Here is a 12,500-nt window from a genome sequence, read left to right as displayed (position 1 = left end):
GTCTTCATAAACCACAGGTATATTGGGTCTTCAAGGCTAAAAAACAGCACTTTAAATCAGTGGCAATCAATTATAAATAAAAAGAAATGTGGGGGAAAAAATGAAAAAGTACTGCTCAAGTAGACTTTGGTGATTCTCCATCCTTGAGCATGTGTGATTCCTGGCAGTTGCCCCATTGTTCTTGAGAGAGTCATGGCATCTCCTCCTAGCAAATTAATTATTGACCCCAAGCAGCTAATCAAGCAAGGTCTGATTTGATTTGATGGAGGGCTGGGTGAAGAAGGATAGTTTTGTATTCAAAATAGTGATAATCTCGAATTCCAAACCCACATAAAAATATTTCACAGCATGTGGGACAAGAGACACTCCTGTTTGCTTACACTGTGAATCCTGATCCTTGTGCATTTTGAGGTTTAATTGACTTTGTTGTTGAAAATAATACCTGCTTTTAAACTTGGTTTTAAAAAGAGTGTGTGTGAGAGAGTAATCTTTTCAAAATGGGGCTAGGACAATTCACTGCAGCCAATTCAACGAGGCTATTTTGCCATGGCCATCTCGCCACGGCCAACTCACCACGGCCATCTCACTGTGGACAGCTCACCCCAGGACAATGTGCCGTAGCCAACTTGCTGTGGGACCATTTGGCACAGAAAATTCCACGCAGGAAAACGCAGGAAACGATAAATGTTATCTGCCACGGTTTCCTTGACATTATTTCCATTGACAAAAATGCAAATTATGTCAGAGAAACAGTTGGCGGATAGCATTTATTTTGTTGAGTGTGGAATTTTCTGTGGTGAGTTGTCATGTGGCAAGTTGGCCATGACAAGCTGTCCCAGGATGAGTTGGCTGAGTTGAGATGGCTGTGGTGAAATGTCCACGGTGAGCCGGCCACGGCAAATTGTCCCATTCCCTTTCAAAATACCCAAGTATTCTGTACATTTGGATCATTTCTGATTTTCCTGCAAGCATTCTTTGTTAATTAAAACCCTGGCATGGTGCACTTGTCTGCAGTTATTGGCCAAGCTTAAATGAGCCAAAACATTCAGTTCAATTCAATATTATTCTTTTGATTGCCAGTTGTAACATGAGATAAAACTTACATAAAAGTAGCCAAACATTGATGAAATACAGTAAACGTGCAATCATATGTAAAAATGTTAAAACCTTGTTATTAAAGAAGACACAATGATGGAAAAACACCAGGAACATGTAATAAAATCATCTCTATTTAGCAGTAGCCTGTGCAAAGCTTGTAAATCTCTGTAGTGTTGCCTCCTTGTCGAAATTCATTAAATATTTAACTTTATCTGAATCAGGCCAAAATTATTTTTCTATCAAGAGAGATTTCCAGCATTTCTCTGTGTGCTGAAAGAGAAGTAGGTCAGCACAATAACTGGTGTGTAAAATCTTTTATAATTTCAGCCTTTGCATATTATTTGGAATATTAAGAAGTCAACCCTCTCTGGTTGCTGACATAATCTGCTGGAACGTCACTTTTGTGAGTGCCTGAGGGAAGGAATGTAATGCCCCCCCCAATTGTTTGAATTGGAGTGCATACCAAGGGGCCGTGTTATTTTGTGTGTGAGGGAGACCGTCATCTTGCCGAAATACTCAAGAGTTCTATACATTTGGGTGACTTTTGATTTCCCTGTAAGCATTCTTCGTTAATTAAAAACCTGGTGTGGTGCGCCCTTTGCCAGAACATTGTAATAGCTGAGACTGTGTAGACGTGTAATCAGGACTATGCAAGGTTTCATGAACTACGGCATACCTACAGTAGGTCTGTTTTCTATGAGATATTCTTTTAATTGTTGTATATGTTTTAAGATATTACGGTTGCTTCTCATACTATAAGAAAATAAGAGAATGTAGATCATTTAAAAAAAAGTGTGACCCTCTTGATGTGAAACCTCTTACTATAATAACAGAGTTGGAAGGGACCTTGCAGGTCTTCTAACCCACCCACCCCTGCACAAACAGGAGACTGTATATCATGAGCTGAGGTGGCCCAGTGGTTTGAATGCAGTACTGTAGGCTACTTCTGCTGACTCCTGGCTGCCAGCAGTTTGGCAGTTCAAGTCTCACCGGCTCAAGGTTGACTCAGCCTTCCATCCTTCTGAGGTCGGTAACCCAGAATGTGGGGGCAATTTGCTGACTCTCTGTAAACTGCTTAGAGAGGGCTGTAAAGCACTGTGAAGCGGCATAGAAGTCTAAGTGCTATTGCTATTCCAGACAAGTGACTCTTCCTTGAATTTGATCAGAGTCCAGTTGGACTGATTTGGAGATCCTCATACAGTCTATATCTCATTACCCTTCCCCCTGAATTCTCTGTCTCCCCAACATCATGGTTGGCCATTTCTGCTCAATAGAAGGAGAGGGAGGTTTGGGAAGATGACTCCTAAAGTCTTCTCCTAATGGGATGTAAAGATCGGTCCTATGTGGAGCTGTCCAAAGAGCTAGTGGTGCTGATCCTCCAAAGAGGGTGAGCAACAATTCACTCAATTCTTAACTGATGGGCAACCTCATGAATGGATGGCCAGATATTATCCTATCCTATTCCTATTAATAAATCAATCAATCAATCAATCAATCAATCAATCAATGCATAATTATTACATAATGCCTTGGTGGAGCAGTGGGCTAATACCTCCTTAAGTAACACCAGCTGCCTGCCATTAGTGCAGGTTCGAGTCCCACCAGGCTCAAGGTTGACTCAGCCTTCCATCCTTCCCAGGTAGGTAAAATGAGGACCCAGATTGTTGGGGGCAATAAGCTGACTTTGTAATGAAGCCGCTTGGGGGGCGTGAAAGCCATAATAAGCAGGCATATACATAGAATGAAGGCTACTGCTAAGCACATTGACTTGTGCTTCTTAGATTGTAAGCTGCCCTGAGTCTTCAGAGAAGGGCGGGATATAAATGGGATTAAAAATAATAATAATAATCCAGTCACAGGGCAGATTGATTAATTTATCCACATTTGTATGGATCCACCTGCTCTTTGAGACCCTTATGCTGTATAAAAACAGAAAGCACAATGAAAAAAAACCCAATTCCTATAAGAAAACCTAATATCATTCATGGAAATCATTGGTACCCTGGGCATCAATTCAGTTTAAATCATTAGCAGTGGAAAATTACAGATATAATTTGTTTCAGGAGGGGAAAAAATGGAATCCCTATGGACTGAGATTTGAACGATTTACCTTCTTCCTCACAGCTTACTTTGCCAGCATTTAAGCTTAATCTCTTATTTCATTTTTAAAACTCTGTGTCTTATTATTAAGAGTTGTGACAACTCTTTTCAGAGAAATGGAAAAATCGTAATACAACAGATAATTTTAAAATCTCAGAAACTTCAGTAAATAAGCAGTATGTTAAACAGTGTTCTAGAAGGAGGATTTATTTTTATTTTTTTACTTTGTCTATTTTATTATAAAGCATGCATCAAAAACCATAGACTTAATCCTTCTAATCCTCCTCTATAATGCTGACAGCTTAACCTTTAGGGGCACTTGAGCGATTTGATGGAGCAATAAGAGGCTATGTGAATCCAATCCTATACGGTAATACTTTAGTTCTTAAACGCGTCCTTCTCTATAGAAGAAATTTCTTTATCAACCAGGGAAAAGCACGCCTACTTTGTATGTAGACTCTTGCCTGTGTCCCCGTTCATTTTAAGCACAGATGAAATATTTCCCAAGGCAATTAGATTAGCATGATTGGATAGTTAAACTGAGCCACCTTGCCTTAACAATTGCTTCCCAGATTTAGAAACAAATGATGAAATATGTGAAATACATAAAGCGAAGCAGCTCTTCCAGTTATTCTTTACTCTTGAGTAAATGCAGGAAGGCTTGATCTGAAGTGGGACTCTCAGATGCAAGGATAGGAAAGCTGAAATACTTCTTCCTTTCCAGGTCTATTGTTTTAAAACAATCACGCACAGGTTTTGCTAGCTCATTAAAAAAATAAAACCTTCAATTAGCCTCAGAGGAGACATTATTTTAACTGGGCCTTTGGGCAGAATTGATTTTTTTTCTTTTTTACTTTAAAAAAAGATATCGTAGGAAGAAATTTGGAAGCATGAACTCATGATTTTACACTGGACTAAACAAAAGACGGTGACCATTTATATTTTTGTATTATTATTTTTTTTTACATATGGAATGCTTTCATTCCTCTAGTCTAGAATACATCTTTCAACTCACAATCTTTCTGAGCTTTTTCCAAGACAAAAAAAAAATATCAAAGGGACAGACTGATAAAAAAAATGAGCATGAGAAATGGAGACTTCCATCCAGGTCTACTATGTTCTTGATAGTACGGTGGTTTGTGGTTGTTCTTATTGTTTGTAGTTGTTCTTATTGTTGACTTTGAACTTGTTGTTCAAGTCAATAATTCTTGAGAGAGTCATGGTATCTACTCCTAGCAAATTAATTATTGACCTCAAACGTCTAATCAAGCAATCTCTGATTTGATTTGATGGAGAGCTGGGTGAAGAAGGATAAAATTTTGTATTCAAAGTAATGATAACCTCGAGTTCCAAACCCCTAGAATACATCCTTCAACATCTAAATGCCACAGATTTAGATGTTTAGCCTTGAATACAATGAAGTCAGTTCCCAACCCATGAGCTTTCTGAGCTTTCTCCAAGAAAAAAATTTGAAAGGTGCAGACTGATAAAAATTAGCATGGGAAATGGAGACCTACGATTGTTGCAGGTCTGCCTATTGAGAAATTTGAGTTCTTGATAGCAGAGGTGATAATAATAATAATAATAATAATAATAATAATAATAATAATAATAATAATAATAATAATAAAATTGAAAGGGACCTTGGAAGTCATCTAGTCCAACCCCCTGCTCAGGCAGGAAACCCTATACCATTTCAGACAAATGGCTGTCCAATCTCTTCTTTAAAACTTCCAGTGTTGGAGCATTCACAACTTCTGGAGGCAGGTTGTTCCACTGGTTAATTGTTCTAACTGCCAGGAAGTTTCTCCTTAGTTCTAGGTTGCTTCTCTCCTTGACTACTTTCCATCCGTTGCTTCTTGCCCTGCCTTCAGGTGCTTTGGAAAATAGCTTGACTCCCTCTTCTTTGGGGCAGCCCCTGAGATATTGAACACTGCTGTCATGTCACCCCTCATCCTTCACTTCATTAAGCTAGACATGCCCAATTCCAGCAACCGTTCCTTATATGTTTTAGCTTCCAGTCCCCTGATCATCTTTGTTGCTCTTCTTTGCACTCTTTCTAGAGTCTCAACATCTTTTCTTGTTTGTTGTTGTTCTGTTGTTTCACCTTTGAGTCAAGTGACTGCCTGGAGAAGACCCTGCAGTTTCCCTGGCAGGAGTTCATAAATGGTTAGCCATTGCTTTCTTCCTTGGGCTGAGAGAGACCCAGCTGGCTTTGTATCTAAGGGGGAACTAGAACCCACAGTCCCACAGTTTCTAGCCTAATGCTTTCAGCACTAGACTGAATTGGCTCTATGTCCACCATATATTTTTTGGGTGGAGATTGCAATGGAACGTCATGGCACAGAAAGATAAGGAGCATCCGGATTTGATCGGACTCTCTTCTCAAGTCTCCAAATCAAATTAGATTTCTGAATCTAATTGGCATTGAATGGAGTCACTGAGTCAAATCTGATGTCTCTGATCTATTGGAGAGACGTGGGCTCTCCGCTCCACCCCAATTAATCTGGAAAATCAAATCAGTTTGAAGCAATTTTCTGAATCAATTAAATACTCAGATTGGATTGAATTAATAATGACAAAGATTGAGTCCAGTCTGCTCCTTCCTGGGAATAGCAAGTAGTGCCATCCTTTACATTTTTATATTCAAGCTATGAGCTTCTGAACTCAAGGAACAGAAGGCTATAGCATAGTATGGGTGGAAAATCGGTAGCCCTGTAAATGTTGAAAGGCAGTGCTGGTAGCCCATGACGACAGTCCAGGGATGGCAAACCTTTTAGAGACCAAGTGCCCCCAAACCATCTGCCCCTGCCCTGCCCCCACCCCATAACCTGCCCTGCTTTGCCACCACCCTTCCACCCACAGGGCCACCCACCGCCTCCACGGCCCACCACAGCAGATTGCCCAGGTGTCCCACCTGCACCATGGGGCCATGCCCTCCGCCCGCACCTCACAGCATCATCTGTGCACAACGAGGTGCGAGGGCAGAGTCTTGTCCCGCTGCCCAGCTACCATGTTCCTTGGCTGCACTGCTCCATGTGGGCTGCACCGGGGAGTGACTCTCCTCTAGGGGCTACAGGTGAGGGGGCCAGAGGGGAGATGGGGCTGGGCCGACAGCATGCATGCCCACAGAGAGGGCTCTGAGTGCCACCTCTGGCATGTGTGCCATAGGTTTGTCACCACTGCCATAGGCCAATGGGCTCTGGAATCCAATATTTAATGAGGCCAATGAGGCTTGCATCTAAGAATTGTGATCGTAATTCTTGGATGAAGCAGCCAAGTGATTCCCTTGGAGGAATATTAGAAGCAACACATGTATAGGGAAGCAAACAAACATGCCCAATCGACTATTAATTTCATGGAAAACAAACTTTTTATTAGACCATCCATTTTGGGGGAAAAATCAAGCTTTCCAGCTGTGCCTCACATTTCCTGATGAAATCAGAAGATTCCGTTATTAAGTTCATTTCATTTTCTCCATTCTGCATTTCATATATCTTCTCCACTCCTTACATTCCTTATCTCTCTCTGACAGGAGGTATTTTTTCTCTTCTGCCTTTGGAGAAGCTGGTAAGTGGTTGGTTAGAAACCACTCTGCCTGCGTGAGCCTTTTCAACTCATCATCAGGCATAAGTAAGGTATCTGATGTTTGGCCAGATTCTCTCTGTAAGAAGTCTTTTTGTTAGCCAGGCTCCAGAATCCAGACTAGATCACATTTGTGAGAGCAGATGTATAGAGGATTCCTTCAGTCTCCTCACAAATAAGGAGATAGAACACATACATTTGGACATATAATTAATTCTTCCCCAGTGAAGATACTTTAATGAGTTTTACTTTGCTGAGTTGGCCCCACAAAGGTTTGTTGAATGAGTGACAGATACAGAGGGCTATATAGCATGCTAATGCTAAATTATTGTTCTTAATTTCCTGCTAATTTTCAAATCATTTGATCTGGTCTTATTTCTGTCTGGTAGTAGAGTCCCAACATGCTTCTGTAGGGCTAGGGTGAGGGTTCAAGACAGAACTCAGCAGCTGTTAAGCGAAGTCCAGGTTAACCCTGGAAACAAGGAGAGAGTGAGAAAGAAACTCAGGATTGACCCATCTTGATTCTCTTTGGCATAAGAGAATCTCTGACAATCTTCCAAGATCATGTTTTTAGCAACCACGAATCTCGTACTTCATACAGTACTTGGTTCCTGACCCTGGTCAACCTTGAGGGGTGACAGCTATCAGGTTGATCTAATTTTTGTATCTAAATGCCTGACTTATAAACAATTTATACACATTTGTTTCTTTTAGCATGCTAAATCAGAATCAGGTAAATCATACGTTGACTTAAAACACTAGGTGGATCCAATCTCTCTCTCCTCTACGCTAACCATACTTACTCCCTCCCTCCCTCTCTCCCTTTCATAGCCACACACACACACACACTAGAAAAAATTGCTTCTTTCTTGAGGATTGTGGGCCATCTGGACCCTTTTAATTCTTGTTGCTGTATAATAGGGAGGATTAAAGTCTCACTGACCCACTGTGCAGTATGATGTATAAGGGATTAAAATTGGCAATGTATTAAGCACAGATGGGAGAGAGGAGTTGGGGGAGGTTGCATCCAGGACCCATATTGGGAGATTTCCCAGGAGACTTTTCATCCCTGGTCTTATGACCCTGACCTGATGACGTTGATGGGTGTGGATAATGTCACAGAATCACAGAGGACGGTCTCTGAGCTTATCCTTCTGCACTGTGCAAAATCCAGCTGTGGCACTTTGGGCGGTGCTTGGACTCATCCGGGGAAAGAGAGCTCTTTCCCCTCCCCCCTCACACAAACACGCTCCACCAATAAGTGGTAGGACTATGTGAAGCTTCCATCTGGAAATCCGATTTGTAGCCGATTCGATTGGTGCTCTGAAATGAACTGAGAGATCGGCTTGTTGAGCCAATTGCAGGCTTCCACATCAGTTCAAGAGAAGGTCTTCTCTCTCTCTCTCTCTCTCTCTCTCTCTCTCTCTCTCTCTCTCTCTCCATCCATCTGGAAAACTGCATTGAAGTGAATCCCTTTTCTGACTCTTCAAGCTGAACCATCATCTTTGCTGAGGAAATAGTTCTGACTTTGAGAATCAATTGGGAGAGGTGAAATGGTCGCAGACAGTATGAGAAGCAGGCTGATCCCACCTTGATCTTGTTGTCTATGGATATTCTCAATCATCCAGGTCATGATTGCCCCAAAGGTACTTTTTCAAGAGGCAACTGGACTTTTGGTTTTTTTTTTCTTTGAAAACATTTCACTTCTCATCCAAGAATCTTCTTCAGTTTTGGAAGAAGAACTGAAGAAGCTTAGAACAGTCATAGAACATAGAATAACAGAATTGGAAGGAACCTTGGAGGTCTTCTAGTCCAGCCCCCTGCTCAACCAGGAGACCCTGTACCATTTTAGGCAAATGGTTGTCCAGTCACTTTTTGAAAGCCTCCAGTGATGGAGCATCTACAACTTCTGAAGGCAAGCTATTCCACTAGTTGATTACTCTCACCATTAGGAAACTTTTCCTTAGTTCTAGGTTGCTTCTCTCCTTGGTTACTTTCCATCTATTGTTTCTTGTCTTGCTTTCTAGTGCTTTGGAGAAAAGCTTGACTCCTTCTTTTTCCTGGTAGCCCCTCAGATTTTGGAACACTGCTATCCTTTCACCCCTAGTCATTAGACTAGACATACTCAATTTGTTTTATTCTAGGTAACCTACAAGGAAATATCACTTGCCAAGTACTGCAAGTAAAAGAGCTGTATAAAAAATATATCAGAAAATCAAAAAAGAACTATCAGACGATTCATAAATGGCCTGTTCCAACTACTTTGTGGACTTTAACTTCTTGGATGAGAAGAGAAAACTTTTCAAAGAAAAAAACCAAGGAAGTCCAGTTGCCTTTTGGAAAAAAAGCACCTTGATCTTGTTATTCATTTTTTATATGCCAGCTGTATATCCCACCTTCATTTTGTACAATTCAAGGCCGTGTTCATAATGCTCTCACTCCATTTCCCCCCACAACAACCACCTTGTAAGAGGAGTTTAACTGAGGGGCAAGGACTGGCCCAAATTCACCTAGCTGGGTTTCCTTCCTAAGGCAGAGCTAGAACAAATGCTCTTCTTGGTTTCTACCCCAGACTCTAACCACTACACCAAACTGTTACCCTTCAAAAGAGGTTGTGAAGCTTTTGAGAGCTTTTGTTGCTGTACTCCACAACTTTTTGTCAAGGTTGAATTGCTAAGATGCTTGCTAACCTCTGTTGCTACTCAACCTGCCATAGAAATGGGGGGAGGGGGAGCCTGGGAAAGAAATGGGGGTTTCAAGAAGCCATCCATGGACGGTGAGACCCAAGGTCATCAAAAGCAGGTATCTGATGGAGAAGTGGACCATTCCCATAACAAACAGGAAGCATGCGATTGGGCAACGTGAACACATAGTGGGTGGGAGTTATGAAAAGCCATTGTTAACTAACCAGAATTTCACGTGGGAACACAAGAGTTGATTTTGCTTCTTCAGTGCCAGTATGTGTATCCAATAAAGATTTATCTCTTATAACATCTCAAGACCATAGAGGTTTTTTTTCAATTTTGAATTCGCCAGCTGCATGGCTGATACTGGTACTTCTGCAATATTTATTCCTTGATTTGACCTACCACAAAGAGCAGACAATAGTGGATCAGGTGGACAACCTGAACTAGTTTAGAGCCAGTCTACACCCTCTTAATCAGGGGTCTCCAACCTTGGCAACTTTAAGACTTGTGGACTTCAACTCCTAGACCTACCACAAAGAGCAGACAATAGTGGATGAGGTGGACAACCTGAACTAGTTTAGAGCCAGTCTACACCCTCTTAATCAGGGGTCTCCAACCTTGGCAACTTTAAGACTTGTGGACTTCAACTCCTAGAATTCCTCAGCCAGCTTTGCTGGCTGAGGAATTCTGTGAGTTGAAGTCCTCAAGTCTTAAAGTTGCCAAGGTTGAGGATGCCTGCTCTTAATAATAGAGTCAACTGTCCCATTGTGCTTAGTTTGAGTAAGTATGTCTGCATAATTTGCTTCCTACCCTTTTCAACGAAGGACAGATCATGGCCTTCTTCTGTGAGAAACTCTGCTTCTGACCTACAGGTAGTCCTTGAGTCACAACAGTTCATTTAGTGACCATTCAAAATTACCCCACTACTGGAAAAAGTGACTTACAACCATTTTTTACACTTAAGATCATTGCAGCATCCCAACGGTCACGTGATTGAAATACAGATGCTTGACAACTGACTCATATTTATGATGGTTGAGTGTCCTGTGGCCATGTGATCCCCTATTGTGACCAAGCAAAGTCAATGGGGAATCCAGATTCACCCAACAACCATGTTAGTAACTTAACAACTGCAGTGATTCATTTAACAACTGGGGCAAGAAAGGTCATAAAATGGGGCAAAACTCACCGAACTGTCTCCCTTAGTAACAGAAATTTTGAACTCAGTTGTGATTGTAAGTCAAGAACTACCTGTCTCAAGAACATGGTCCTACTGCCCTCTCTTCTCAAGGCTAAACATATCTAATTCCATCCCTCTACACACACCAAATAGGGCTTAGTTTCTAGTCCTTATGTATCCATTCTTTGTACCTGTCCCAGCTTCTTTCTATTTGTTGCCTTGAAGGAGGGGGGTGGGGGTGGTCAGGTTGAAAAAAGTCAAGATAGCAGATGACTGGATGACCTCGCCAGGGCCCGCTGCCTTGGAAGAGTGAGGAAAATTCTCAGAGACAACACACCCTGGTCGGTACATCTTTACTCTCCTACCATTGGGTAGGAGATATAGGAGTATAGACAACAGGCTGAAGAACAGCTTTTATCCATGCGCTCTTGAACAGGAAATAATTTTATAATTTTATGTATGATTGACTTGCAAGGCCGGTGTGTTGTGCAATTAGCTCACATGGTGTAATAAGATGGAGGGTTTGTTGTCACTGTAAGTTGGGGGTGGAGGCAAGAAGGGAGGCTCAGCCAATCTCAATGTATACATGGTTGTACTTTGACAACAAAGGTTCATTCAACTGCAGCCCAATGGGATCCATGCTGGCTGGAGAATTCTGGGAATTGAAATCCACACATCTTCAGGTTGCCAAGGTTGAGAAACCCCTTCTCTGTAGAAACTTCTGAAGTTCTTCTGAAACAGACATGACCCTCTTTTCTAAACTTTGCCTGACCTGTTAAAAATATATCAGTTATTCCAATATTGGACCTGATTCAGTGGTGGGATTCCAATATATGAACAACCGGTGCTCTGGGTGGATGCTGCTTCCGGAAGTCCATTCTGGGCCTGGGCAACAAAAATTAGCTACTGGTTCTGCCAAAGTGATGCGAACCGGCTGAATCCCACCACTGACCTGGTTTCATCCTTTCCTTCCCAAGGATGGCTACTACTCATCCAAATCAATCACAATGTGCTAAGCACATTGGTTTGTGCTTAAAATTGTAAGCCGCCCTGAGTCTTCGGAGAAGGGCGGGATATAAATGGGATTAAAAAAAAGTTTTTATTTAAATTTAAATTTCATTTGTGATAGCTTGGGAGAGATGGGAAACTTAGGAAATAGAACCATATCTATCCATTAAGAACTGCTGGTAATAAATCAAGTTTATCTTTAGTGACTTCTGAAGGATAATTTAATAAGAGGTAAATAGATTAACATGGGAAATAGGATTTTCAATGCTATTCGCACTGCAAATTAGATTTTGCAGGCTACTGTTTGAAAAAGGAAAGTGGATTGTAAAGCCTGCAAAAGCTTTCATTATATGTACAACATTAATTTTGTTAGGCTTACATTGTGGCTTTTCATCCAAAGTTCAGCGCAGTCTGCATGGGTATTTCATGTCACTTTTTCTCACGCTAAGAAATCTGTGATGTAGCCTGGGCTGAGAAGCAGTGGCTGGTCCAAAGACAGCAAGTGTAGCTGAAGACTGTGTAGCCTTCGATCTTCATAGCACAAACCAACACATTAACACAACACCACACTGGTTTGCCAAACCTTTTTCTAAAGGTCACAGATCAAGCTTCTGTCATGTTTTGGCTGCTGGAAAGATCACCATTAAATCTCTGGCTTCTGGTTATTACTGGACTATAACAGCCTTCACAACTGACTATCCTGGCTTTTGGTAATTGTAGTCTATTATCCTGTGACTGATAGCTAGCTATCACCATTAGGAAGCTCTGGGTTCAAATTTGATCTTATGGTCTCATTTATTTATTCGTTTATATATGTATGTATGTGTGTGTGTGTGTCTCTC

The 12,500-nt window shown here is 41.4% G+C and overlaps 1 long non-coding RNA gene across 1 annotated transcript in view; it reads left to right on the top strand.

The window, feature by feature from the left end:
• Positions 1-12,500, top strand: part of LOC310646119 — a 510,475-nt gene that overhangs the window by 115,781 nt on the left and 382,194 nt on the right. The window lies entirely within an intron of this gene.

The sequence above is a fragment of the Vipera ursinii genome (assembly GCF_947247035.1).
Source record: "Vipera ursinii genome assembly, chromosome: 12".
NCBI classification, from domain to species: Eukaryota; Metazoa; Chordata; class Lepidosauria; order Squamata; family Viperidae; genus Vipera; species Vipera ursinii.
Note: the sequence above shows the minus strand (reverse complement) of the source record. Positions and strands in the feature narration are given on the sequence as shown.